The sequence below is a fragment of the Pleurodeles waltl genome, chromosome 4_1 (genome assembly GCF_031143425.1).
Source record: "Pleurodeles waltl isolate 20211129_DDA chromosome 4_1, aPleWal1.hap1.20221129, whole genome shotgun sequence".
Taxonomy (NCBI): domain Eukaryota; kingdom Metazoa; phylum Chordata; class Amphibia; order Caudata; family Salamandridae; genus Pleurodeles; species Pleurodeles waltl.
In genome coordinates this window covers 286,841,573-286,868,854 of record NC_090442.1, presented here as the reverse complement: position 1 = coordinate 286,868,854, position 27,282 = coordinate 286,841,573, and the positions used below count along the sequence as shown (strand labels likewise).

The window sequence follows — 27,282 nt, the reverse complement described above, 5'->3', positions numbered from 1 at the left end:
AAATCCATCTACCATGACCTCACTCATCACCTTATTTTTCATTTAATCACTTTCATTTTGACCTTAAGTATTTTGATATACACAGCAAAAGACAATTGAACATGGCTACCATATATGTGTCTTTTATAATACATCAACAATTGCCATGTTAGCCAACTGTGGTCTGGTCATGCCCTCCTGCATCGAAAAGCCAGTGTAATGGTCATCAGATGGAGGCTCCCTCTACAGGAGACACATGACAACAGAAATGTTACAGGACAGATGTCAGAGAGGTTGAAGACCAGAGCAACACGATAGAAAAGTCAGTATTCTAATCTGCAAATAGAGCATGACAGAGTATAATCATGATGAAAGGCATGGTGGCATACTATGCACATATAGAAGTCATGCCCCTAGTAAACCACCTACAAAGCAGGGCCAGCCAGATTGGACCTATATGTTACCAGGTACAGGCTCTTCACATACCCACACCATAGTTATATGATCACATATTCCATGGAACACACTGAAAATTCACAGTGGAACCCAGTGCTTTAACCATACACAAGCATATGGCCCATACCTGTAGGATTGTTACTCACCTTTGTCTCTTTACAGTTACCTGCACCTGAGACAGCAAAATCAGAATACAAACACAGCTAGGTCCCATCGTCATCACAAAGTACCCCAACCATTGTGTAGCTATAGGCCATGATCCAATCATCAAACATGGGCCACAAACTTCAACTGACACGTTATACACAATTTCACATCCCTCCAACCCCATTGGTAATAGGAAAGGACTAAGTGCTCACAACCCCACCTGTATGAAGGTAGTACAAACAAGGTTGCATCCCACTGTAACTATATCAATATTATCAGCTATCTGTCATGTACACCTCTCATGTCTGTCAGCAATTACCGTTGGATACTGACAATGAATACCTAAAGCCATATGTTGCAGAGCCAACACGCAATAGAAAGCTCAGTGATTGGAAGGAAAAGAGGATAGGAGAATACAAGAAACATACCTCAACACTGAGTAGTCCATTACAGAAGTGTATGTTAGGATCAGATGTAACAATACATGATAGAGCAGACATTATTTACTGTACATATTACAATCAATCAGTCTGCATCCACAACTAACACATTGGAGCACATTACACCCCCACTGATGAATCAAGTCAGGAGGTGTAATGGAAGCCATTTACTTCAAATTGGGCACATTCAATACTTCATAAGGTCCACTTCACATACCTGTATGTCAGTGGAAGTACTTATTGATGAGATCTGCCTTAAAGTCACTTGCTTCTTCTTTCTCTGACTCTTCATTACTTGCCATATCAGGATTTCCAGCCACTGGTCCAGCTGCCTCTGTCCATCTGCTATCAATGGTATTGGACGTTTCAGGGCTAGATTGTGGAACATGCATCAGGCAACTAATATTTGGCACACCTTGTGTCGCAAGTAGAGGAAGCACCTGAATCGGGCCTTCAGGATCCTGAATTTTCGTTCAATTACATGTCTTGTCCTCCCGTTGGCATCTTGTAACAGAGTTCCCCTGGCGTGGCTGGGTACCTCACTGGTGTCAACAGCCAAGTAAGGTTTGGATAGCCTTAGTCACCTGTGAACTCAATGGTAAAACAACTCACAAATAGGTCCTGCGACTAGCTATATTGTTATGACAGGTGACATCACACACACACACACACACACACACAATGAAAACTTACCAAGCAGCCAAGCCCTCTCTGTTTTAAGTCGTGCCATCAGATGTGGGACATGACTGTTCTGCAAGATGTAGGAATCTGCACAGATCCAGGAAACTTGGCTGTGACTTGTAAGATGTACTGGTCTGCCAGACACACCACCTGTATGTTGATTGAGTGATGATTCTTCCTGTTCCTATACACCTGTTCATGGACACTGAAAGGGACAAGGGCTACATGGGTGTCACTACGCTGAAATACCCCCTCTCCTGAAGAAACCCTCCGCTGACCACCAGAACTAAAGAATTTCCTGCCCATCTCGCTGCTACCCTACCCCGCCAAAGTACCGGAGAAAGCAATCAATGCACAACTACGGAATTTAATTGAGGCCAATAACTCCCTGGACAGCTCCCAGTCCGGTTTCTGCAGCAACCACAGCATGGAGACAGCCCTCCTGGCAGCCACCACTGACATCCAACTACTCCTAGACCACGGCCACACTGCAGCGCTCATACGTCAGGACCTCTCAGCAGCCTTCGACATGGTCTCTCACAGCACTCTACACACTAGACTCCACGACACAGGAATCTGCAAAAGAGCCCTGGAATGGATCCACTCCTTCCTCTCCAGCAGGGCTCAGAGGGTCAGACTCCCGCCCTACACATCCAGACCCACAGAAGTCAACTGCGGAGTCCCCCAAGGATCCTCACTGAGTCCCACACTGTTCACGTATACATGGCCCCTCTCGCATCCATCATCAGAAGCCACGGTATGAACATCGTGTCATATGCCGATGACACACAACTCATCATTTCCCTGACCGAAGACCCAGACACGGCCAAAAGGAACTTCCACTCAGGAATGGAAGCCGTCGCCACCTTGGATGAGAGAAAGCTGCCTCAAGCTCAACTCCAACAAGATTGAGCTCATCATCTTCGGAACACCACCTCAGCTTGGGATGACTCCTGGTGGCACACATCCCCCAGCGCCCCCCCTGCACCAACTAAGCACACCCTCAACCTGGGCATCATCCTCAACTCCTCCTTATCTATGACACGCCAGGTAAACTCAGTCATCTCCTCCTGCTGGCACACACTCTGCAAACTTCTGAAGATCTTCAGATGGATCCCAGCAGACTGCCGCAGGACAGTCACCCATGCCTTAGTCACAAGCAAGCTCGACTACGGCAATGCCCTCTACGCCAGCACCTCGACTAGAAACATCAAAAAACGACAACTCGTCCAGTACGCCGCCGCCAGACTCACCCTGGACCTTCCATGCACAGAACACATCTCCCAACACTTGAGGATCCTCCACTGGCTCCCGGTCAAGAAACTAATCAACTTCAAGCTACTCACCCACACATACAAGCCCATACATAACGAAGGACCAGCCTACCTGAACCAACGTATCTCCTTCCACACCCTTGCCAGATCCCTCCAGTCCGCCCAGCTGGCCCTGGCCACCATCCCTAGCATTCAGAAAACCACCGCTAGAGGACGATCCTTCACCTACATCATAGCAAAGAATAATCTCCCCCTGCACCTCAGATAAAGCCAATTGCTCACAATCTTCAGGAAGAACCTCAAGACGTGGCTCTTCAGAAGAAGCCCCTTCCCTCCCCAGCGCCGTGAGACCCTCACAGGTAAGTAGCCGCGCTTTATGAAAACTGATTGATTGAATGGCTCCTACCACATAAAGATTGTGTCCCATCTCATAAAAATCTGCCTTACGCTCATTGGGGAAACCTGATGTAGCTGTCCAGGTGTTTCAACAATGCATGCAGTAGATCCTCGAACACCAGACTGAACATGGGCTGAGACATCCCAGCAGCTAAGGCGACATTATTCTTAAAGGACCCTGTGGCCAGGAAGTGTAGCACTGATAAGACTTGAACGATGGGAAGCATGCCTTAGGGATTGCGAATGGCTGGCATCAGATCTGGCTCCACATGTGTACAAAGATCCATGATGGTATGACGATTCAGATGATATATCTGGATGACATGCCTTTTCTCCATGGTTTCCAGGTCTACTAGTGGATGGTACACTGGTGGTTGTCTCACTCTCCTCATGACAAGATAACTATGTTGAGTGGAGAAAATATGCTATGAGTTATGCAGTATGCACACATCATTTACACATCATTTACATATTGTACATTATCTGACACCTAATATCTGTGGAGGATGCGTATCACTTATGACATATACAGTACAGCTCATATAAATGCACCTATTTCACCCTCATTGCTGCACATTGGCTAACATGCACATTGGATTGTACATATGAAACAAATGTTAATGTATATGTGTGTAAGACTTAGCTGTCCTGCACTAATCACACATATGTTTTGGACTTTACCAATATCTACTCGTGGCCTATGTACCTCAGAGTAGCTTTACATAGTTCTCACCATATATACTCCCTCAACATGTCATTGTGTCTAATTTGGCACAATATGTTGCACAACCATGATGGAACTACATACGGATACACAGAATATTGGGAGAGTAAATTACAGACGCAAATAATTATGCATATCTACCTTTTGCATGTGCCCAAAACGACAGGAGCCTGACCTACTGTAGTGGACAGTTGGAAGTGATCTAAGTCTGTCGCTGTAAGTCGTCATGGCGGTAGGCGTTCGCAACAGCCATGCAACTTTCCAATGGTTAACATTGCTGCCTTTGGCAGACTGGGGCCAATGGGCATGACCGCCAGTGGCAACGGTCCTATAAATGGCGGCTGTGACCGCCATTTTCTGCAGTATTGCTCACTTGATTCCTGATACTGTTGCCAACAAGGCCTCCACGATGTGAGTTGCTGTGTACTGCCTCCAGGAGCCATCATGCCACATCCTGCAGGTGAAGGGGCCCCTGTCTTCATCCAGGAGAAGATTGAGAAGCTTGTGGAAGAGGTCCTATGGACAACTATATAGGGGCGTCAGAGGAGCAGGTGAGTCCAGTGCCCTAGCCATGTGTGACCGGGGTTGTGTGTGAAGGCGTGTGAGCTGAGAGGATGGGTATGTGTGCCTACTTGCTACGACTGTTGTGTACTGACCAGTCCTATTAGTATGGTGCATGTTTACATGGCTTTCTCCTTTTGCCTGTGTCATCCATGCAGGTCAACGCCCATCAGAAGAAAGGGATTTGGTCTGCCATCGCCAAACAAGGGAGGATCTGGGAGGTCCACAGCCGGCAGAGCACCCACTGTTTAAAGCAGTGGGAGGACCTGAGATGCTGGGCCCGGAAGACCGATGAGACCCAACTGGGGATGTCCTCCCAATGAGGGAGGGGTGGCCATCGGACCCTGACACCTAATGGCCCGCATTTTGGCAGTGGCCTACCCTAAGAGGGATGGGCGTTTGAGGGCAGCACAGCAGCCACAAGGAGGTTAGTACTGACTGTATCCTTGTACTTAGCTCTGGTAGTATGGTGTTAGCGGTCACACTTTAGCAGTTGTGACAATGTAGTAGGTGCTACATGTATGTAGAATAGTGAGAATACATTGTACTCACATTGCCTGTTAGATGGAGATCTACATTAGGGTTGGGCATGTGTACCTTGTGATCACCTGTGTCAAGGTATATCTATGCATGTGGAGATCCACAAATGACAATGCCACATGTGTAACTCCACCCAGCTATATATATGGATGTAAGCTGCTGTATCATCCTACCCATAAAGTATTTCCAGGTCCATACATCAGAATATGTGAATATAGGAATATGTAGCTCTAAGGTGTCAGACCACTCCCATCTGTGTAGAGCACCTGCATTCGCTACTGAGACAGGTTTGGTACAGGGGCTAGTTAACTTTTGTCTAGGTACAGGTATTGACTCCATGTGATGCTGGGATCTCAATCAGTTAACATATATGGCCAGTATAGGACTGTACATAAGGGTTTGTAGAGGTCTCTCCATTGCCCCTTCATTTTCATGCTATAGGGTATGGGAAGGTTGTACAGACTGTCATCCAACTATGGGTGTCTGATTTTGTCTATTTGCCCTTACCATGCATTTCAATGTCATTAACATGTGGGCAAATCAATTTCATCCCAATGGGTTTGTTGTGAGGAGGTAAGTGGCTAGAATGTCCTACCCTTTGACAATATGCAATGTCCATGCTATGTATGCCATAGCCCTGCCAATAATAGTGCAAAATATAGTATTAGCTGCCTACATCATGTCTCAGTGTTTACTTGGGGGCAAATCTTAGAGTGGGACAATCACTGCTACCCTTTGCCTAGCTGATGTGGGCAGTTTGGACTGGAATTGGTATAGGCTCGCCTCATAATTCAAGATGTAATGGCTGAGCTGTACTACAATTTCTCATTCAGGAGTTGTTGTGGCATATGTTGTCAGTGCAATGGCAGTCATGTAGGACTATGTGTACATGTCTTTTCAGTGGGATATGTATGTTGTCTGGACTTAGGTACAGGTAATCAGATGTCAAGAATGGTGTGAGTGATGTTGGTTTACTCATGTCATATCATGAAACTGTATCTGCAGGTCATGTGAAATGTTATGTGCCCTATAATGAATTTGTTGGCTGCTGTTTGTTTAGTTTTTCTTGCGCTGCTCTCTGTGATGATCAGTGAATGTCTCATGTGTACTATTTAGGCCACTGTAGCTGTACATGTATGTATGATGTGATGTGGTTTATCTGTGTATAGTGACTGCAGATATTCCTCTGGGATTTGGCACATGTGTTGACATGGCTGTTCTCCAGACATGGATTCTAAACATCAGATGTCACCTGTATGGGACTGCCGCCTTGTTGTTGCTTCATCAGAGATTGTATCCATTATGCCATATATGTACAGAGGGTTCAGCTAGGCATGTGATTGGAATGGCAGGTGCTTTGTGGTTTGTGAATATAGTTGTCTTTACTTGCATGGGACATTACTTGTAGACATGAACTGGTCAGCTGTTTAATCAGAACATGCATGATATGTTCTGATCAGTCAACTGCTTTTCCTAAAGGTGATAGGAGTATGGAGAGTTATGATCAAGATTAGGACAGATTTTCTGCTTAAACCTGGGCATGATGTGCATGCTGACACAGCTTTACAGGTGATGTAATCGAATGCTCCAGTTATGCTACCTTACATGGATTATGATGTTGGTGAGAGAGATTAAAGGGGTGGATAATAGTAACATGTGACATGATGTAGGATATGTGGCTTTCTATATGGGATTGCTGAGCCAAGAGGTGTATACCTACAGTTGTGCATGTTGAAACGTGTTTATGTGAAGAATGGGATGACCCTCTCTCTCCATCTCTCCGTCCCTCCCTCCCTCTCTCTCTATTTGTGTACATCAGCATCCGCAGGCGAAGGATACGGGGCACAGGCGAGTGGGGATGCTGCTGGCTACGGGACCCAGAATGCTGATACCACCAACAGCAAGGGACCCAGTGGCCTGGATGGCGAGGGGAATGCCACGGGGGAGACATCATCCTCGGAATTCTCCTCCAGTGGACACTCCTGGTAGATGGCGGACTCTTCTAGTACCACCGCAGCACCATCTTTGTCCGCCACCGCTCTTACTACCACCACCCTCCTTGTAGCTCCCCACCCAGTTGTCCGTGCCCACTCACCCAGGAGGGCGGGCATTTCTTTAGCTGCAAGCACATCTGCCCCTGCCCCCGTCAGCCCTGCTGCCCTCAGTGAGGCAGCTATTAACCTCCTGAGTTCGAGCTCTGTGTGTCAGTCAACCATCGTGAATGCCATCCAGGGACTGGCAACTCAAGTCCAGTAGAGCAATGCGTTCCTGGAGGGCCTTCACAGTGCACTTGCTGGCCTACAAAGATCCTTTCAGGCTCTAGCCTCCACACTGATGGCAGCCAGTCACCCTTTGTCTTCAGTTCCCCCCTCCACCTTCCTCTTCCCAATCCCAACCCCCTCTTCTCCGACCCAGCCAAAGCACATAGACAGATAAGCATGCACTCATCTCAACATCCAAGGGTACAGCTGACATACACAGGCACCACAAGACCCACCACCGGCATGCACACAAACACCCACCTGCAGACACAACAACATTTACTACCTGCACTGACTCCCCCACCACCCTCAGCGTCACCGACAACACTGGACACACCTGCAGACACCACACCAACATTCACCAATCAAGCCACAAATCCTATCCTACCCACAGTCAGCAGAATAGCAGACCCTCAGACATCTACCCCAGTCACCACATCCGCAGGCACCGCAACCACAGACACACCTACATGCAGCATATACTCCATGCCTGCAGTCACCAGCCAAACAGAGTCACCCATCCACCATGGCATCTCCCTGCACCTCCCCCCCCATCCAAGACACAAATGCCCACACTCACCCACCCAACAGACTCCCAGAACACACAAGCATACCTCGCACACACATGCACCCAAGACATCCACCAAAACACCTCTTAAACCACGCCCTCTCCCTCCACTCCCAAACCCCTTTGCCATGACCGTCCCCGTGTGTCGAAGAATTTTTTTCTCTTGGAGTTGTCCCTTTTCCCAACTCCTCTCCCATCCCATCCCATGTGTTCCCCAAATGCTCGGTGTCCCTCCAAAGTCCAGCCCTTCACCTCCAAAACCTCCCCTTGCCCCCAGTAGCCATGTCCCTCCATCCACCAAGCAGTCAACCCCTCCCAAGAGATCCCATCCCTCCCTTAAGCCTCGACCTAAGCCCCCCTCCCAAGTCCAAGCCCAAAGATCCCCATCCCAAACCTAAGCCCAAACACCCCTCCATCCTCCCCCCTGTTCCCAGAGGTGCCTGCCTGCCCCTTTGATGCTCCTACCTCTGAAGGTTATATGGCAGTCAGGAGTCAAGTTGGGGCACTTGAAAGTGACGTATGTGCGTGTTGCACATGTGTTTGGACTGGCCTATGGCCTTAATGTATGTACATAGTTATATGTGGGCCAACCCCCTGATGTTGGTTCGAAGGTTACATCTTTGTCCTGCCTTTCTTTTCTTAGGGCTATTTTGGTCTTGACTGCTTTTGTTTGTGTGTGTGAGTGTGTAGTAGTTGTGCTACCAGTTGTGTCTGGGTTGCTTGTGTGTGTGTGTGTATTGCCTTTGTCCCGCAGTGATGGATGTGTATTGTGTGATGGGCATGTATGAGTTGGGGACATGTATTTGTGTTGGTATTGTGTGTTGTGATTGTGTTGACATGTGTTAGTTGCAGTGTTGGTGCACTTGTGTCATTGTACTGTGTGCATGAGTGTGTGTGTGGTGATTGGTATGTCAGATCCGTTGTGAAGTGTGTTTGCAGGGTATGATGTATGCCTCGTATGGATGTGTGTTTGTGTCTGTTCGTTTTCCGATACAGTTATGTTGTTTTGTATGTATGATTTGTCAAGCGGAGATGTGTATTGGGGCTGCTTAATGGTGCTTTTGAATTTTTGCGGCTGTGGTGTAGTTGTGTCCTTTGGTGTTGTGTGTTGTTCTGTGTGACTGTGCCGGTGTTGTGTATATGGGGGTAGGTGTGTGTTTTTGATGTAGGTGTTTGTTGGCCATAGTGTGTGTACTATGTATGCACATTACATGGCTGTGTGTGAGTGCATGTCAGTGCAAGGTTACGTATGTGTGTCGCCCTTGCCCCCCTTTCTGGATGTGTATGTTGTGTGTGAGTAGGTCGTACGTACATTGGCATTTTGCAACAGTGACAGGTAAGTGTGTGTACTCACGGTTGCTGTCATTGATGTTGGTTCCGGAGTTGTTGGGTGAGCAGGGGCAGCAGGAAGACATGTAGTTCAGGCTCCATGGCGGCTCCAGGCGAGTATGGCTTCCTGAAGGTGAGTGTCTCCTTTTATAGAGTTGGTTTCCGCAAGCGTTTCCATGGTGGTGCGACAGCGGTAGAAACCTTGGCGGTGGTCAGCCTCGTAATCTGACCAGCGGGAACATGGCCTCCGCTGGCCTACAGGTAGCTACCGTCGTCTGTGGCAGCCTGACCGCACTGACGGTGCCGGCACTGGATTGCCTGTATTCTGTTGTGAATACTGTCATGGTCATAATTTGGCAGTTTTCTCTGCCGGCCTGTTGGCGGTACGACTACCACCGCCAACATGTTGGTCATGACACCGCCAAACTCGTAATGACTCCAAAAGTGGGAGAAGCCTTGCATCTCCCTCATAGTGGTGGGAAGGAGCTGAGACAAGTTGTGAACAGCGACCATCACAATAAGTGAACAGCAAAGAGTGGCATCAGGTCAAGGAAGAGCAGGTCTGATTGATTCCTTGTCCACAATCCGCGATGAACAATCGTTATCCAAGACTCCACAAGGTACACTGTACAAAAGGATATACAAAAGTAGCGACACATGAGCCTTGTAACGATGGAGACTAAAACAGATCTGAGATGAGATGACATTTCAGAAACTGCAGCCTACATATATACTGGATGTTTATGCTCCCCACATGAACTCACTGTCAATAACACTTTCTGGGTGTCTTATACTAGCACCCTTCATTTCACCATTTTAATATTTTACTCTTATAATGCTACCCTACCCCTCTCCTTTTCCTACCCTGTACTGCACTCCTCCTCCTCCCCCCCACTTTCAGGCAGAGATTAGTCACCGACATTCGGGGGCAGGAGAATCTCAAATAGAAAAGTGGGAGGAACGGTTGGAGGGCTGAGATGGCTGAAGTTCAGGATGGACTGTTTCCATGAGGCAGAGGAGCAGGGTCAGTACTGATTTGTATTAGGTGGGTCTCTGTCTGCAGTGGCACAGTAGGTGAAAAAACCCACCTGCAAGGGTATGTCTGAGGGTCCATGGGACCTGGTCCCCCTTTCTCCCCTACAGCGGGCTGCCATCAAGGGCCACACTGACAGTGCGTCACATTTGTGCACCTCCTGACAGCTTCTTTACCTCTCTGCCCACATCAATAATACGGCCCAGGCACAAAGGTGAAGGGATTCCCTTGTTTGCATGGGGCAACACCACCATGCAAATGAGGGCATACCCTCTTCAAATAGCACTGGCGCAACATGTAGCCCCTTCTGCAATACCAAAGTACCCCAGGGGAGAACATAGGGGGTACAAACATTCATTGTGCACCCAGGGCCCATTTTGGAACACAGCCTTGGAGTTCCTGCCCTAGGATCACTTATTTTAAATGTATTTTCACTGTACACACTCGTCTTAGTCTCTGCTCTGAGAAGCCTTGATGGTACAGTTGCCAAATTGGTGCATGTAGATAGGGCTTAATGTCTCCAGTCTTTGCCTTTTACAAATCATTATATCAAGTGACTGATGGCCGTATATACTCAAGATTATGAAGTGCGGCAATTCTCTTGTGAAGGTCTTCAGGCACTGTCGTTGCTTGCTGATTTGCGGTGCTCTGTGCATTCAAACAGCCATGCCTTGAGTCATTTTATGAATTCCCGAGCGATGCAGCCTTCCTGAGGTGCAGGAAGAGGTTGTTCTAGGCTTTGGACACAAGGTGAGAGAAAAAGCATCCTCCAAAGTTGGATCAGCGGATACTGTGGGAGAGAACGGGGGGGGTCTTCGAGGAAGAGGGAGGCAGATCGAAGGTGACAAACCCTGCCAATGTGCCAAATTTGGTGGCACTGCACCCTCCTGTGGCCACAGCATGCAATAGCCCCAGGTACTGGTCACTACACATCAGACACCCAGAAGGACAGTCCACCCGGGACTGAAAAAGGACCAGGAGGAATCCCCAATCAAGGGACTTCAGAAACCACCAGGACCTCCCACCTGAGTGTCCCAGTTGATCTGCACGCAACCTTCAACGCAACCTACCTCCTGCTTCCAAGGCCACCTTTGCACTCAGCTCCTGGCTTACCCATTCTCTCTGCACCTGGCTGCCCTGTGCCCTGCACCAAAGAACCAGCTGTGGCCTAAGGGTCCTCCACCCCTTGCAACCTTGACACTTCAAGGGGACCCAGCAGACTCACCTTGAAGTCCACCTGTGCAGTGCTTTCCCAAGTGGTCCCCCAGTGGACTTGCACCAGCTCCAATTGCTTTCTGTAGCTGCTCCCGCCAAAACCGGGAGCCACCCAAACTTCTCCAGCTGGTCTACAGGGCAAACCGTTGACCTCAATATACCTGCAAAAGGAGATGTTGGTAATCAATTTGCCTAATTTTATATGCATTTTAAAGTATTTCTCCATTGATTCCTATGGTGCATAATTACACACAGAACTGAGTTGAATTTTAAAGTTTAGAAAATCTAACTTAAAAAGTACTTACCCGATTTTGATGATCTTGGTCTTAATTTCTTTTAATAAAAATCAGAAGTATTTTTGTAAATTGGTCCTGAGTTATTCTTTTGAGTGTGCGTCTTGCTTTATTGATACTGAGTACAATAAATGCTTTCACTTCTCTAAGATTAGTCTAACTGCTCGACCAAGCTACCATAAAATTTTAGAGCACTATGTGGTCTTGTTTTTACTTCTATGAACCAACGTGTGGTTGCCTAGACCCTCTACACAGTGTGCCTCGTTTTGCACACTACATAGTGTGTCAGCCTCCTACAGAGTGCAGTGGACTCTGGCCTAGTGAGAGAAACCACTGAGGCTGTCTTAGTATCAGAGGGTGGCATTGACCTTGCCACTCTGGGGGCCTGGCCTCCTAATATGAGGAAAAACAGGCAGTACCCCTCATAAATTGTATTGAGGCAGAATCTTACAGGAACACAGGTGCCAGTGTCACCATGGTGACTGAAAACTGGTGTCTCCTGAGCAACTCTTACGCGGATTCACAGCGGATAAAAACACGGCGGAATCAGGAATTTTGAAGGAAAAACGCTCACCTCTACACACCCCACGAGGAACGAGGACACCATGGAGCCGGAACTCCAAATTCTACCTGCGATAGTCTTCCTGTTCCTCTACCAGGAGCACGAACGCCAGCGGCGAAGACCACGGTGAGTACTGCACCTACGACACAGGGGAGGGGGGAGGGAAAAAACAGAGACACACACATGCAACACCCCCACCCACACCCTCACCCACTACAACACACACACTAATACAGCATGATACATTACAGTTACACCCCCCAAATCCCCCGGAAGAATGCAAAGACAAAAGGAATGAGTGTAACCATTGTAATATATTAAAATCCAGTACTCAAACATATATATACACTATAAACAAATATATACACCAATAATACAAGTCCAGGTATTGCACCATTTATAGTTCGTGGACCACTGGGCCCAAAATGCATGGGCGAGGCCCACACTCGATACCAGATCAAAACAGAGAGAACACTGCAGGGGCATCAGATAGAAATACAACAGGCACCTCAGGGGGAAGGGAAGGGGGGGCACCTCAGCCGGATGAGTGCACAACGCCAGATCCACGAGGGGGCTCAATGCCCACAGTCTCTCAAGTCTCTACACTGGGTGGGTTGCCCACTGGTCCATCCTGGGGAGTGCAAAGCCACAGTCTCTCAAGTCTCTACGGTGGGTGGGTTGCCCACTGCCATATCCTGGGGAGTGCACAGCCACAGTCTCTCAAGTCTCTGCAGTGGGTGGGTTGCCCACTGCTGCATCCTGAGGAGTGCAAAGCCACAGTCTCTCAAGTGGATAACAGTCTCCACTGGTTCTGGAGGGGGACTGGGGCCCAGAGTGCTTCATCCTGTGAAGGACAGAGGTAGTGGATGCATGTCTCCACTGGTTCTGGAGGGGGACTGGTGCCCAGAGTGCTTCATCCTGTGAAGGACAGAGGTAGTGGATGCATGTCTCCACTGGTTCTGGAGGGGGACTGGTGCCCAGAGTGCATCACTCACCCCATGACGGACCCAGTTGCGTCAGTGCCCCTGCCGCTCATGGGCTAGCGGTGCTTGATTTGGCAGTGCCCTGTTCAGCAGTGCTTGATTTGGCGGTGCCCTGTTCAGCGGTGCTTGAGTTGGTGGTGCCCTGTTCAGCGGTGCTTGAGTTGGCGGTGCCCTGTTCAGCGGTGCTTGTGCTGGCGGTGCCCGGCCCAGCGGTGCTTGAGTTGGCGGTGCCCTGTTCAGCGGTGCTTGTGCTGGCGGTGCCCGGCCCAGCGGTGCTTGTACTGGCGGTGCCCTGTTCAGCGGTGCTTGATTTGACGGTGCCCTGTTCAGCGGTGCTTGATTTGGCGGTGCCCTGTTCAGGGGTGCTTGATTTGGCGGTGCCCAGCCCAGCAGTGCTTGTGCTGGCGGTCCTTCGTGGCCCAGCGGGGCTTGTGCTGGCGGTCCTTAATGGCCCAGTGGGGCTTGTGCTGGTGGTGGCCTCCTGGGCAGCTGGGCTGGGGCTAGCAGGGCCCTCCTGGGCAGCTGGGCTGGGGCTGGCGGTGGCCTCCTGGGCAGCGGGGATGATGGCGGTCTTCTCCGCCGTGCAGCTCTTCCCAGACTTGCCGGGTTTCTTGTGGCCCTTCCCCACCTTGGGAGGTGTAACAGCTGAGTCCACACTCCCACGGGACCCCTGGGAGCGGCTTTGGTGGCTGGAGTCTTCCCCCTCTCCCGCCGGGCACTGGCCAACTTCTGATACTTCACAGGGGGGGACTGGCTGTGCTGTGGCTCCGTGCAACACTGGCTGTCCTGGTGGCCGGTGCACTCCACATACCTGTGACAACAGGCACCACTGGTCCCGTAGATGTTGTGGCTGAGGTGCTAGTTCGGGACCTATGAGACGGACGGGGTGGGGGAGGTGTGGGAAAAAGGTCAAGGCTGGACAGGAAAAGTTTTTTGGAGACACTGGGATGGGTAGCTGGAGGGGGTTTGGGAGTAGAGGAAGAGGTGGTGGTTGTAGGAGGTGTACGTTTGGTGACTTTGGGTGCAGGTGCATGCGCTGGAGGCTGTCGTGAGGTGGATGGCTGTTGGGTGGGTGTGTGCCTGCGTTTGTGTATCTTGGGAGGGGGCGTCACAGACACACTGGGAGAGGACACAGGGGACGTGTGAATGGTAGTGGGGGTGGTGAGTGCACGTGAGCGGGGTGTGCTGGTGGGTGTGCTGGTGAGGGACGTAGTGGCTGTAGAGGTAGTGCATGCAGGTGTGAGTGTAGATGAGAATGGGAGGGAGGAGGGAGACGACGAGGAGGGGGACACAGTGGAGGCAGTGGATGTTGGTGTGTCTGCATGTGTGTGTTGCTTGCGTGAGTGCCTGTGGGATGTGTGGTGCTGATGTTTGCCTGAGCTTCCCTTGTGTGGTGAGGTGTGTGCAGGCTGGTCTGATGTTGTGCTTGGGATAGGCAGAGGTACAGGGGATTGGGTCTGGGTGGAGGAAGTTGGAGGGGGGAAGCTAGAGACGGGGACAATGGCTGCCATCAGTGCTGAGGCCAGAGTTTGAAAAGCTCGGTGAAGGGCCGCCTGACCAGAATGAATGCCCTCCAGGAATGCATTAGTTTGTTGCAACTGCCTTTCCACACCCTGGATAGCATTCAAAATGGTAGACTGCCCAACAGTGAGGGACCTGAGGAGGTCAATGGCTTCCTCACTGAGGGCAGCGGGGGTGACTGGGGCAGGGCCTGAGGTGCCTGGGGCAAAGGTGATGCCCACCCTCCTGGGTGAGCGGGCACGGGGCGAAGGCTGAGGGGCTGCTGGGAGGGTGGTGCTGGTAGGGGGGGTGGCGGCTGTAACTGTAGATGCGGGGGGCACAGATGTTGCCACCACCACAAGGGAGCTCCCATCAGAGGACGAGTCCGTGTCGCTGGTGTCAGCTCCTGTCCCTGCCGTGGAGCTCCCCTCACCCTCCGTCCCACTGGGGAATTCAGACTCCGTAGTCTCGCCCTCCAGGGCCATGTGGGATGCAGCTCCCTCGTGCTCCGGTGCCACTGCTCCTCCGCCTGATGATGCTAATGCACACAAGAACAGGGAGACCACAAAAAGAGGAGGGAGACAGAAGAAAGACATGTTGAGTGCATGGATTACCGCTACCGTTGGCGGACAAGACAGACACAGAGGCCCCCTGCACTACGCCGCGCTCTTGGGCTCCACAGTGCAATTCCTGGGAAATGGCCTACAAGGCTATGGACGACATCTGCACACACAGATGACACAGGGGCATGAATAGCTGTACTTGGCACTCTACAGAGGTGGGGTGGGGGGCCACAGGGCCATGCCTTACGGAGGGGCCTAGCCTACGGAACTCGCCCTGGCCTAGGGAAACCCACAGCCCTCCTCCCCCACCCAGACAACTCCACTGCACGCAAAGTCAGCTGAATGAGAGTGTACTCACCCCCTTGTGTCTGCTGTGATGCCCTCAAGCGCCCATCCAACTAAGGGTAGGCCACTGCCAGGATACTGAACATCAGGGGGGTCATGGTTCGACGGGCACCCCTCCCACATTGGGAGGCCATCCCCAGCTGAGCCCCCGCCGTCTTCTTGCTCCAGCGGCGAATGTCCTCCCATCTTTTCCGCCAGTGGGTGCTCCGTCTGTGGTAGACCCCCAGGGTCAGGACGTCCTTGGCGATGGCACGCCAAATATCTTTCTTCTGGTGGGCGCTGACCTACATGAAATGTACAGGGGAAGAAGAGAAGTCATTACCAACTGCACCGTCAAAGTGAGTGGCCCCCATCCCTACCCTTGCCATGTGGCACATGCACTCACCGTCTTACATGCACGCAGCACTCTGCCCCCTTCCTTCTAACATCCAGCCCTCTCCACACAGGCATAGCCCATACAACATGCTCCCTGTGTACTTACCTGTTTGTCTGGAGGACCGCAGAGTAGCGTGTACTGGGGGAGGACCCCATCAACGAGCTTCTCCAACTCCTCTGATGTAAAGGCAGGGGCCCTTTCCCCAGACGCACGAGCCATTGTCTCTTCCAGACCGAGGTCACAGCAGCACTTGCAGTGTAGGTCCTCTCCTGTCGAAGATCAGGTATCGAGTGATTGAAGTGATAGAAAATGGCAGTCACGTCCACGGCGGTGCGTACCTTCACCGCCGGCGTACATCGTCATTGGCTCCTGGGACCCATAGGGTCCAATGTTACCCAATGCAGCATTGCGCCGCGGTCTCCGACCGCCTACCGCGATGGTGTACAACGCCAGCGCAGTTACCTCACATCCCATTGTCCCACGTTAGAGGTCAGGCAACCGCCATTTCAGGGGCCCACATGGCCTCATTTTCAACTGCGTCACACATACCTAGGCCTAGCCTCAACACACATACAGGCCACCTTTTGTGTATGATTGGTGTTCTGGGTAAACTGTGGGTACATACCTCTGAGTTGTTTGACTCTGTACTGACTGTTGTCCTTCATAGGCACCCTCCACTGGGACATGTGAGGAGATGGCGCCATCCTCCGGTGTACCGACCGTTGGTGGACCTGTCGACAGTGGAGGAGCGACATTTGATAATCACCTACAGGTTTGACCGTGCCACAATCCAGGAACTGTGTACCCAGTTGGAGCCAGACCTGATGTCAGCAATCCGCCATCCCACAGGAATCCCCCCTCAAGTGCAGGTGCTGTCAGTGCTCCATTTCCTTGCAAGTGGGTCATTTCAAACAACAGTGGCCATGGCATCAGGGATGTCCCAGCCCATGTTTTCCAACGTGTTGTCCAGAGTGTTGTCTGCCCTTCTGAAACAAATGCAGAGCTACATCGATTTCCCTCAGGTGGAGGATTTGCCTACAGTGAAAGGTGATTTCTATGCCCTGGGACATATCCCCAACATCATAGGTGCCATTGATGGGACCCATGTGGCTTTGGTCCCCCCCACAGGAGTGAACAGGTGTACAGAAACCGGAAGAGTTATCATTCCATGAATGTACAGATGGTATGTTTTGCCGACCAGTACATCTCCCATGTGAATGCCATGTTCCCTGGCTCAGTGCATGACACCTTCATCCTGCGGAATAGCAGCATCCCTTATGTGATGGATCAACTCCAGAGGCACTGTGTGTGGCTATTAGGTGAGCCCCTGGAAGCAAGACAGTGGGAATGGTTGTCTGGGGTTATCCCTACAGGTTAGTGTGTGTCTAACAGTTGTCCCTCGCCATTTGCAGGTGACTCTGGTTACCCCAACCTGTCATGGCTACTGACCCCAGTGAGGATTCCCAGGACCAGGGCAGAGGAACGCTACAATGAGGCCCATGGGCGAACTAGGAGGGTGATCGAGCGAACCTTCGGCCTCCTGAAGGCCAGGTTCAGGTGCCTCCACATGACAGGTGGATCCCTATTCTACTCAAAGAAGGTGTGCCAGATCATCGTGGCCTGCTGTATGCTTCACAACTTGGCTTTGCAACAACAGGTGCCTTTTCTGCAGGAGGATAGTCCAGATGGCGGTGTTGTGGCAGCTGTGGAGCCTGTGGACAGTGATGAGGATGAAGCAGAGGACGAAGACATGCAGAACAGGGACTCAGTGATCCAGCAATATTTCCAGTGAAACACAGGTGAGAATACAATCCTGCCTACTACATGTACTTTTACACTACTACCTCTATCCTGTCTGTCGTTTTCACCCAGTGTATAGTCACTGAGTTGTCACTTTCCCTTACGGTTTCACAGATGTGGGTCCCACTGTGTGTCATCTGCTTACATTCCTCATGGACTAGAGCTGTGTGACATAGGTATGTTGACATTACTATTTCAAACACATTTTGTCACTGTAATTGCTAATACACTATTTCGAAATCACAGACAGACTCCAGATCATTTTGTGCTTTAGGTGTGTTTATTTCAATGCAAAATATTGGAGGGAGAAGTTAAATGGTGAGGGGTGATGGCGGAGGAGTGTCCATGGCAGAGTCCAGTCTATTAGTCTCACAGGTGCATTGCCCGTATGGGCATAGGAAGTGGAGCTGGGGCAGTTTAATTATGGACAGGGTGACAAAGTGGGACAGTAGGATGACAATCAGGGTGGTCTAATTTCTTGGCGGGGGTCTTGGCATCGTTCTCTGTCTTGTTCCTGGATCTCAGGGACCGTTTGCGGGGTGGTTCTCCCTCTTCAGAGGGTGGGGTGCTGGTGTGCTGGTCCTGTGGCGGGGCGTCCTGTCCACTAGCGCCGGCGGAAGTGGTGGGCAGTTCATTGTCCATGCTAGTGTCAGGGGCCCCTTGTTGTGCCACAGTGTCCTTCCTGGTGTTGAGTACTTCCTTCAGCACCCCTACGATGGTGCACAGGGTGGAGCTGATGGTTCTGAGTTCCTCCCTGAAGCCCAAATACTGTTCCTCCTGCAGGCACTGGGTCTCCTGGAATTTGGCCAGTACCGTTGGCATCGTCTCCTGGGAGTGGTGGTATGCTCCCATGATGGAGGAGAGGGCCTTGTGGAGAGTGGGTTCCCTTGGCCTGTCCGCCCCCTGTCGCACGGCAGTCCGCCCAGTTCCCCTGTGTTCCTGGGCCTCCGTCCCCTGGACCGTGAGCCCACTGCCCCCAGGTCCCTGTTGTTGTTGGGGTTATCCTGGGTTCCCTGTAGTGGTGGACACACAGCTGATTGACGTGTCCTGGGGACGGAGGTATGGGCCCGCTGGGTGGGTGCTGTGCTGGTGTTTCCATAGGGGGGAAGGTCTGTGGTGGCCTGTGCCTGTGTGAGGGGAACTGACTGTCCAGAGGTCCCCGATGGTCCGGGCTGGTCATCTAGATCCAGTTGGACAGAGCTGCTGTCATCACTGTGGGCCTCTTCTGTTGGTGGAGTGGACATGTCTGGACCCTCCTGTCTGGTGCCGTTGTTTAGGGGTCCTGCAGGGGTGGAAAGGCATGATTATTGAATCTGTGTGTGCCATGGTGTGCAATGGGTGGGTGACCGTGTACCCCAGTGCTGGCATTCCTGTGTGGGAGCTCGTGTGATGATGGTTTAGGAGGGTGCATGGCTATGTGCAGTGTGCATGTGTTAGTGATGGGTGTCCATGCTTTGTTGTTGCATGCAGGGCTTGGTGTTGGGATGGGTGGTTTGTGATGTAGGGACATGTGTGAGGAGTTGGTGTGATGGGGGTGAGGGTTGGGGTATGTGATAGCATGCAGGTAGGGTGGGGGATATATTAGTAAAGCTTTGACTTACCAGAGTCCATTCCTCCAGCTACTCCTGCGAGGCCCTCAGGATGCAGAATCGCCAAGACCTGCTCCTCCCATGTTGTTAGTTGTGGGGGAGGAGGTGGTGGTCCGCCGCCAGTCCGCTGAACCTCCAGGTGGTGTCTTGAGACCACGGAACGCACCTTCCCCCGTAGGTCGTTCCACCTTTTCCTGATGTCCTCCCGATTTCTTGGGTGCTGTCCCACTGCGTTGACCCTGTCCACTATTCTTCGCCATAGCTCCATCTTCCTTGCAATTGAGGTGTTGTGCACCTGTGATCCGAATAGCTGTGGCTCTCCCTGGACGATTTCCTCCAACATGACCCTGAGCTCCTCCTCCGAGAACCTGGGGTGTCTTTGCCGTGCCATGGGGTGGTGTAGGTGATGTGTGGGGTGGAGTGTGTGGTGATAAGTGTGGTGATATGTAGTGGTGTGTTGTGTGAGGTGCGTGGAAGTTGTGTGGGTGATGGTGTTATGTGCCTATGGATGCTGTTGTACTTGCTGGTGGTGTCTCTCTCTGGCCTTCTTTCTGTATTTTTGGTCATAGGGGTTTGTGGGTGATGTGGGTGTGTGTTTTATAATGTAATGGGTGTGTGGGAGTGGTGTGTGTATGTGTCTCAGATGTGTGTATTTTGAAACGTCCAATGTGGCTGTGTTTTGTAGGAGTGTGTGTATTTTGAGCGCGGCGGTGTGTACCGCCAATGGAATACCGCGGTTGAAAGACCGCTGCTTGGATTCGTGTGTCGTGATAGTGTGGGCGTATTTCTGTTGGCGTGATGGTGGAGGTTTTGTTTTCGCCAGTTTATCACTGGCCTTTGGTGTGGCGGACTTGTGTGGGTGTCTGAATTTTGGCGGATTCCGAGATGTGGGTCATAATAGCTGTGGCGGAATTCCGCGGCCGCAGCAGTGTGTTGGCGGTCTTCTGCACGGCGGTAAGCAGCTTTTACCGCCAATGTTGTAATGAGGGTCTAAGTGCCACCCCATGGCAGTTGTTAACCTTAGCTGGGGGGATTACTGGCCCTAAAAGAGTTATAGTGTTTTCTTCTATTCCTGTAGACTGCCTAATGGGCAGTGATTTGGAGACCTCAGCCTGGGCTGAAGTGGAGTTAGAGACCGATGCAGCAATCCTGTGTATCCCTGCCAATGTCATTGTCACAACTAGAATACAGGTCAGCAAACAGGGAGAATCAGGAGCACTGGAGCCTGAAAGTATAGAGTAGTCAGCTCCTAAGAAGAGAGGTAGGAAGGGAAATAAATTACCTCCTGCCCTGGACTCAAGTAAGGATGTCTTCTCAGGGAGATGATCTTACTCCTTGTGAGAAACCTGCACCAGAGGAGCTGGAAGCTGACACAGCAGAGATCCTGGGTGCAGGGGGACCCCTAAGGGAAGAACTGAGTTTGGAGCAGAAATCATGCCCCTCTCTTGAATGCCTCAGGTAGCAAGCTGTTACAGAGGAGCCAGGGGATAGCAGTGGACCCCACGGGGTCTATTGGGAAAATGGGCTTCTATACTCTGAGGCTAGGGACCCCAAGCCTGGTGAAACCAGGAGGTTGGTCATAACTCAGAGGTTTAGGGAGTTCTTGTTGACCTTATCCCATGACACTCCCCTTGCAGGACATTTTGGGCAAAGCAAGACCTGGGACAGACTTTTCCTACACTTTCACTGCCCGTATGACTGAAGACACCAAGGAGTTTTGTCTCTCCTTTGTCACCTGCTAAGGCAGTGGCAAGACATGTGGTACCAAAAAGGCACCCTCAATTCCACTTCCAGTGGTTCGGGTACCCTTTAAGAGGGTAGGGATTGAGATTGCTGGTCCCTTTGGCCCTCTTACTGCATCTGGGAACAGACTTATTACAGTGGAGCATGCCAACAGGTATCCAGAGGCCATTCCCCTTAGGTCCACTATAGCTCCTGCAGTGGCCAAGGCCCTCCTGGGAATCTTTTCCAGGGAGGTTGTATCTGTCAGAGGTGCAAACTTCATGTCTGGATACCTCAAAGCAATGTGGAAGGAATGTGGTGTAACCCATAAATTCATCCACAGGGAAATGGGTTAGTTGAGAGATTCAACAAACCCTGAAAGGTATGATTATGGGACTCTCAGACAAACTGAGGAGGAGATGGGATGTCCTATTACCGTGTCTCCTTTTTGCCTATAGAGAGGTTTGACAGAAGGGAGTGGGTTACAGTCCATTTGAACGTTGTTTTGGACATCCAGTTAGGAGTCCACTGACTCTTCTGAAGGAGGGTTGGGAGCAACCACTCAAGCCCCCGAAACAGGACATAGTTGACTGTGTAATAGGCCTATACTCTTGCATGGCAGAGTACATGAAGAAGGCTTCCAAAAACCTTAAGACCAGCCAAGAGCTTCAAAAGCAGTAACATAACCAAAAGGCTGTACTGACTGTGTACTGGCCAGGACAGAAAGTGTGGGTCTTAGAGCCTATGGCCCCAAGACCACTCCAGGACAAGTGGAGTGGCCCCCACACAACAGTACAGCAGAAAGGTAAGGTTACCTATTTGGTTGACCTGGGCACTTCAAGAAGTCTCCACAGGGTGCTTCATGTGAAGTGCCTTAAATCTTATTATTGCAGAGCTGACATGAGCTAGCTCATGGCCACTGATGAAGGGCAGGAACCAGAGAGCATCCCTCTCCCTGACCTTCTCTCCCACAACCGTTTTGATGGTTCAGTGGATGGGGTAGTCTTTGAAGATTGTCTTTCTGAACAACAACAAACTGACTGCAGAGTCATTTCTCAGTACTCTGAGCTCTTTTCCCTGACCCCTAGTCAGACCACACGGTGTGCCCATGATGTGGACACAGGTGATAGTCTATCTTTGAAGAGTACAATCTACAGTCAGCCGAACGATGCCAGAGATTGCATTAGGGCAGAAGTCTAAAAGATGCTTGATTTGAGGGTGACTGAGCCTTCAGATAGCCTTGGGCTATCCCAGTAGACCTTGTACCAAATGCTCACTCCCAGGGTGGAAAGAGAGAACTTAGGTTTTGTGTAGACTACAGGGGCCTCAATGCAGTCACTAAGACTGATGCCCATCCACTTTCGAGGGCAGGTGAGCTGATTGATACTCTGGCTTCAGCCAAGAACCTCAGCACATTTGACCTGACAGCAGGCTATTGGCAGATCAAGCTAACTGATGCTACCAACCCTAAAACAGCATTTTCTATTCCTGGTGGGCATTATCACTTCATAGTGATGCCCTGTGGCCTCCAAAAAGCACCTGCCACATTCCAGAGGTTGGTGAATCAAGTTCTGGCAAGCCTGGAAGACTTTAGTACAGCATATCTAGCTGATATTGCTGTCTTTAGCTCAACCTGACCGGATCACCTGGTACACCTCAGGGGTGCAGAGGCCTTGAAAAAGGCAGGCCTAACTATCAAGGCTACAAAATGTGGGATAGGGCAGAATAAAGTAGTTTACTTGGACCACCTGGTAGGCGGAGGCCAGGTTCAGCCCAGAGCAAAATCCAAACCAACATGGATTGGGTTGCTCCAACTACCCAGACCCAGGTCAGAGCTTTTCTGGACCTGACTGGGTACTACAGAGATTTGTAAAATGGTATGACTCAGTTGCAGCACTCTTGAATGATCTCACTTCTAAAAAATGCCTAAAAAGGTACAGTGGACAGTTGGCTGTCAAGAGGCATTTGATTACATGACAAAGGCCATGTGCTCAGCTCCAATTCTCAAAATCCCAGAATATTCCAAACAATTCTTTGACCATACTGATGCTTCTGAAATGAGAATAGGAGAGGTGCTATCACAACTTAATGAAGAAGGCCAGGATCAACCTGTGGCTTTTATCAGCAGAAGGTTGACTCCCAGAGAAAAGCATTGGTCACCCATTAAGAGGGAGGCCTTTGCTGTGGTCTGGGCCTTGAGGAAGTTGAGGCCATACCTATTTGGCACTCATTTCATTGTTCAAACAGACCACAAGCCCCTCCTCTGGTTTAAACAGAGGAAAGGTGAGAACCCCAAACTTATGAGGTGGCCCATTTCCCTACAGCGGATGGACTTTTCAGTGGAACACAGACCCGGGAGTAACCATGCAAATGCCAATTATGTAGGAAAGTGCCATTTTTCTAGCACAGTTATCCCCTCTTTTTTGCCTGATATCAGTATGTTTAGACAGGGGTTCTCCAACCTTTTCTGTAGTGAGAGCTACTTCTGATCAGCGAAAATCATTGTGAGCTACTGAAGGCCGAGCCACTTGCACAATGTTACCACACACTCAGTGTCCAGTTTCAATGACTTTAAGCCTAATGTCCATGGAGCTAAAGACTATGTTTAAACACAATACATTGACTAGGAGCTCTATGACAGGGCTACCATGTGCGTCAGTGAGATTGTGGGTGTGGCGATGTATGAACATGTGTGCGTATGAATGGGATATATGTGTATGGTGACTAAGAGTCTGTGTCGTATATGTACTTGTGGGGCAGGACATACCTTTTGCCATAGGTGGCACTGTTACATGTATAACACAAAGAACACTTTTTTTTAACAAGGGAAATTTAAAGTTCAGAAAAATGTTCTGCAATAAATGTTCATGATATCAACATTTTTCTGTACTTCAAATTTCTCCCAATTAAAAAATGGCTGTATTTCTCAGTTGTAAATATGACACTTTGGGGGTCATTCTAACCCTGGCGGTCATTGACCGCCAGGGTCAACGACCACGGGAGCACCGCCAACAGGCTGGCGGTGCTCCCAAGGGCATTCTGACCGCGGCGGTATGGCCGCGGTCAGACACGGAAAACCGGCGGTCTCCCGCCGGTTTTCCGCTGCCCTGAGGAATCCTCCATGGCGGCGCAACTTGCTGCGCCGCCATGGGGATTCCGACCCCCTCACCGCCATCCTGTTCCTGGCGGTTTTGACCGCCAGGAACAGGATGGCGGTGAGGGGTGTCGTGGGGCCCCTGGGGGGCCCTGCAGTGCCCATGCCAATGGCATGGGCACTGCAGGGGCCCCCGTAAGAGGGCCCCTAAAAGATTTTCTGTGTCTGCCATGCAGACACTGAAAATCGCGACGGGTGCTACTGCACCCGTCGCACCCTTCCCACTCCGCCGGCTCCATTCGGAGCCGGCTTCCTCGTGGGAAGGGGTTTCCCGCTGGGCTGGCGGGCGGCCTTCTGGCGGTCGCCCGCCAGCCCAGCGGGAAACACAGAATAACCGCGGCGGTCTTCTGACCGCGTAGCGGTATTCTGTTGGGGGAACATTGGCGGGCGGCCTCCGCCGCCCACCAAAGTTAGAATCACCCCCTGTGTCTACCAGCCACTGGGAGGAAGTTGTAAACTCAACACTTTGAAATGGAAGAAAACTAAACTGAAGAGTTAACTTTATGTTTATATTGATTACATAAAACTCATCATTTAAATGTGTTCCCATTTCAATGTGGTGGATTTACAAACAGCAGGCATCTTGCACCCACTGGCCTGTAGACATGGTGCCATATTTATAACAAACAATTTGGCCATTTGTTTAAACAGGAAGAATTTCAAGTGAAGACTCATGCCTCATAAAATATTAAGACTTAACTGGCTTAATAGAAAGTGAGGAAAATATTGACTTAATGTTTCATAGAAATATTTGTGTCCACTTTAAATTCTCACATTTGTAAAAATGTAATTTTTCAGTTATAAATATGGCACAGTGTATACTGCTCACTGGGAGCAAGAGGCCTGCTGCTTGTAAAAGCAACACTTTGAAATGGGATGAAATTAAAATTAAGAGTTAACTTAATAATTAAGGTAACTCTTCATTTTAATTTTTAAAAGTATTCCGAAACATCATTTTGTTCTCATGATCCAATATTAGGTTGACAAGCACTATTAATGAAGACAGAAGTACCTCAGTGCTTCACCTCTGTGCCCTGGGTCATAAATCTAGCTCCACTACTGCTCATTATCAGGCCCTGCTATCGGGACACAGTGCTAAACTCAAGGCTGTGAGCGACTCTGAAGGTGTCTGTGAGGTACTGGTAGTTCGCGATCGACTGGTTGGAGACACCTGGTTTAGATCGTAGCTCACTGGTATCCTGCTAATCAGGACCCCAGTGCCTGTGCTTTTGCCTCTAAATTTGGTTGCTGGTAAACCTTTTACACCCACAATTGGCATACTGGTGCACCCATGTAAGCCCCTATTATATGGTACTTAGGTATCCAGGGCATTGGTACACCAAGGGTCCCCTATGGGCTGCAGCATGTATTGTGCCATCCATGGGGGGCCATGCAAACTGTCTGCTTGGTCTGTCATTCCAGCCTGCATGAAATGGTGCATGCACCCTTTCACCACAGATGTAAGGCTTGCCTTATATTCTGGTCACTGCACTTAGACACTGTAAGTCACCACTCTGGTAGGCCCTTCAGCCCAAGGGCAGGGTGCAAGTCCCAAGTGTGAGGGTACCCCTGCATGAGCAGAGGGCCCCTACAGACCCACAGGCACATTTTCTATACTCTGTAAGTACTGGAAAGCCATTTTAGGGTATCTAGTGGACACTGGTCAACACGAGTGTTCCAACTACATAACAGCTTCTCTGAACCTAGGCATGTTTGGTATCAAACATGCTGGAATCATGCAACTACACCGATTTCAGTGCTAGGTGCGCGGTACCATGTACTCTGGGGGTTCCTTAGAGGATCCCCCAGTTCTGTCTGTGCAGCTCTACATGGTCTAGCTGCCACCCCATACTGCTGGTGACCCCTGACAGTGTTCTACCCTCCTGCTGGCGAGGCTGGCTCAGGCCAGAGAGGCAGAACAAAGGAATTCCTGCAAGGGAGAGGTGTGACCACCTCCTCCTGTGTATTAGGTGTCTAAGGGCTGGGGTGGGGTGGCTTCAGAGTACCACCAGACTGCTTTGAAGGGCACATTTGGTGCCATTTTTGCATAATCTGGTTTCCACCCGTTCAGGAACCCCTGGTCCCCACCCTGGTGTGAAACTGCACAAAGGACAGGAGAGTGTCCACCCCCCCATCCAACTCCTTCCCTAGGGAGGTGCATAGAGCTCTGCCAGGTGGCCACTAGATTCTGCCATCTTGCAAATAAGATGTGCAGAGGCCCCTGGGGGCAGCTGACTGGTTAGGTCAGGTAGATGACTTCCCTGACCCCCTCTGATAGGTGGGTAACTTCAGAGAGTGACCAACCCCCTATTAGGGTTACTTAAGGGCTCCCCCGGAGGGTGGGTCCTCAGCTTCATTGAGCAAGACTCTACAAGGAGCTCTCTGCAAGACATCTTCTGCTCCTGGCCTCTGGAACCGCTGCTAGTCTGCTTTGGAACCGAACAAGCCTGCTTGTGGTGGGCAGGCTCCCATTGCAACCTTGTTTCTCTGGATCCTGCAAACATTCTGCAACATCCACGGCTGTGCATCCTCCAAGGTCACAAGGACTCTGTTTGCACCTGGAAGCATGAAGGAATCTCCCTTGAAGTGATGAGTCTTTCGCCTGCAACCACAGGCACCTCAAGACAACATTGACGGATGGTGGGGTCTGCTGTCCCATGGACATCGAAAGGGTCTGCTTCACATGTGGTGAGTTTGTGGCTTCCTATGGGTCCTGCCGGTCTTCTGACCAATGTGGGAGACTGTGGCCCCCTGCACCTGCCACTGGACTGGAACCCCTGGGGACACTGAC

General features: G+C 50.6%; 1 protein-coding gene across 3 annotated transcripts in view; it reads right to left on the bottom strand.

The window, feature by feature from the left end:
* LGR5 (leucine rich repeat containing G protein-coupled receptor 5) overlaps nt 1–27,282 on the bottom strand; it is a 1,160,674-nt gene that overhangs the window by 952,176 nt on the left and 181,216 nt on the right. The window lies entirely within an intron of this gene.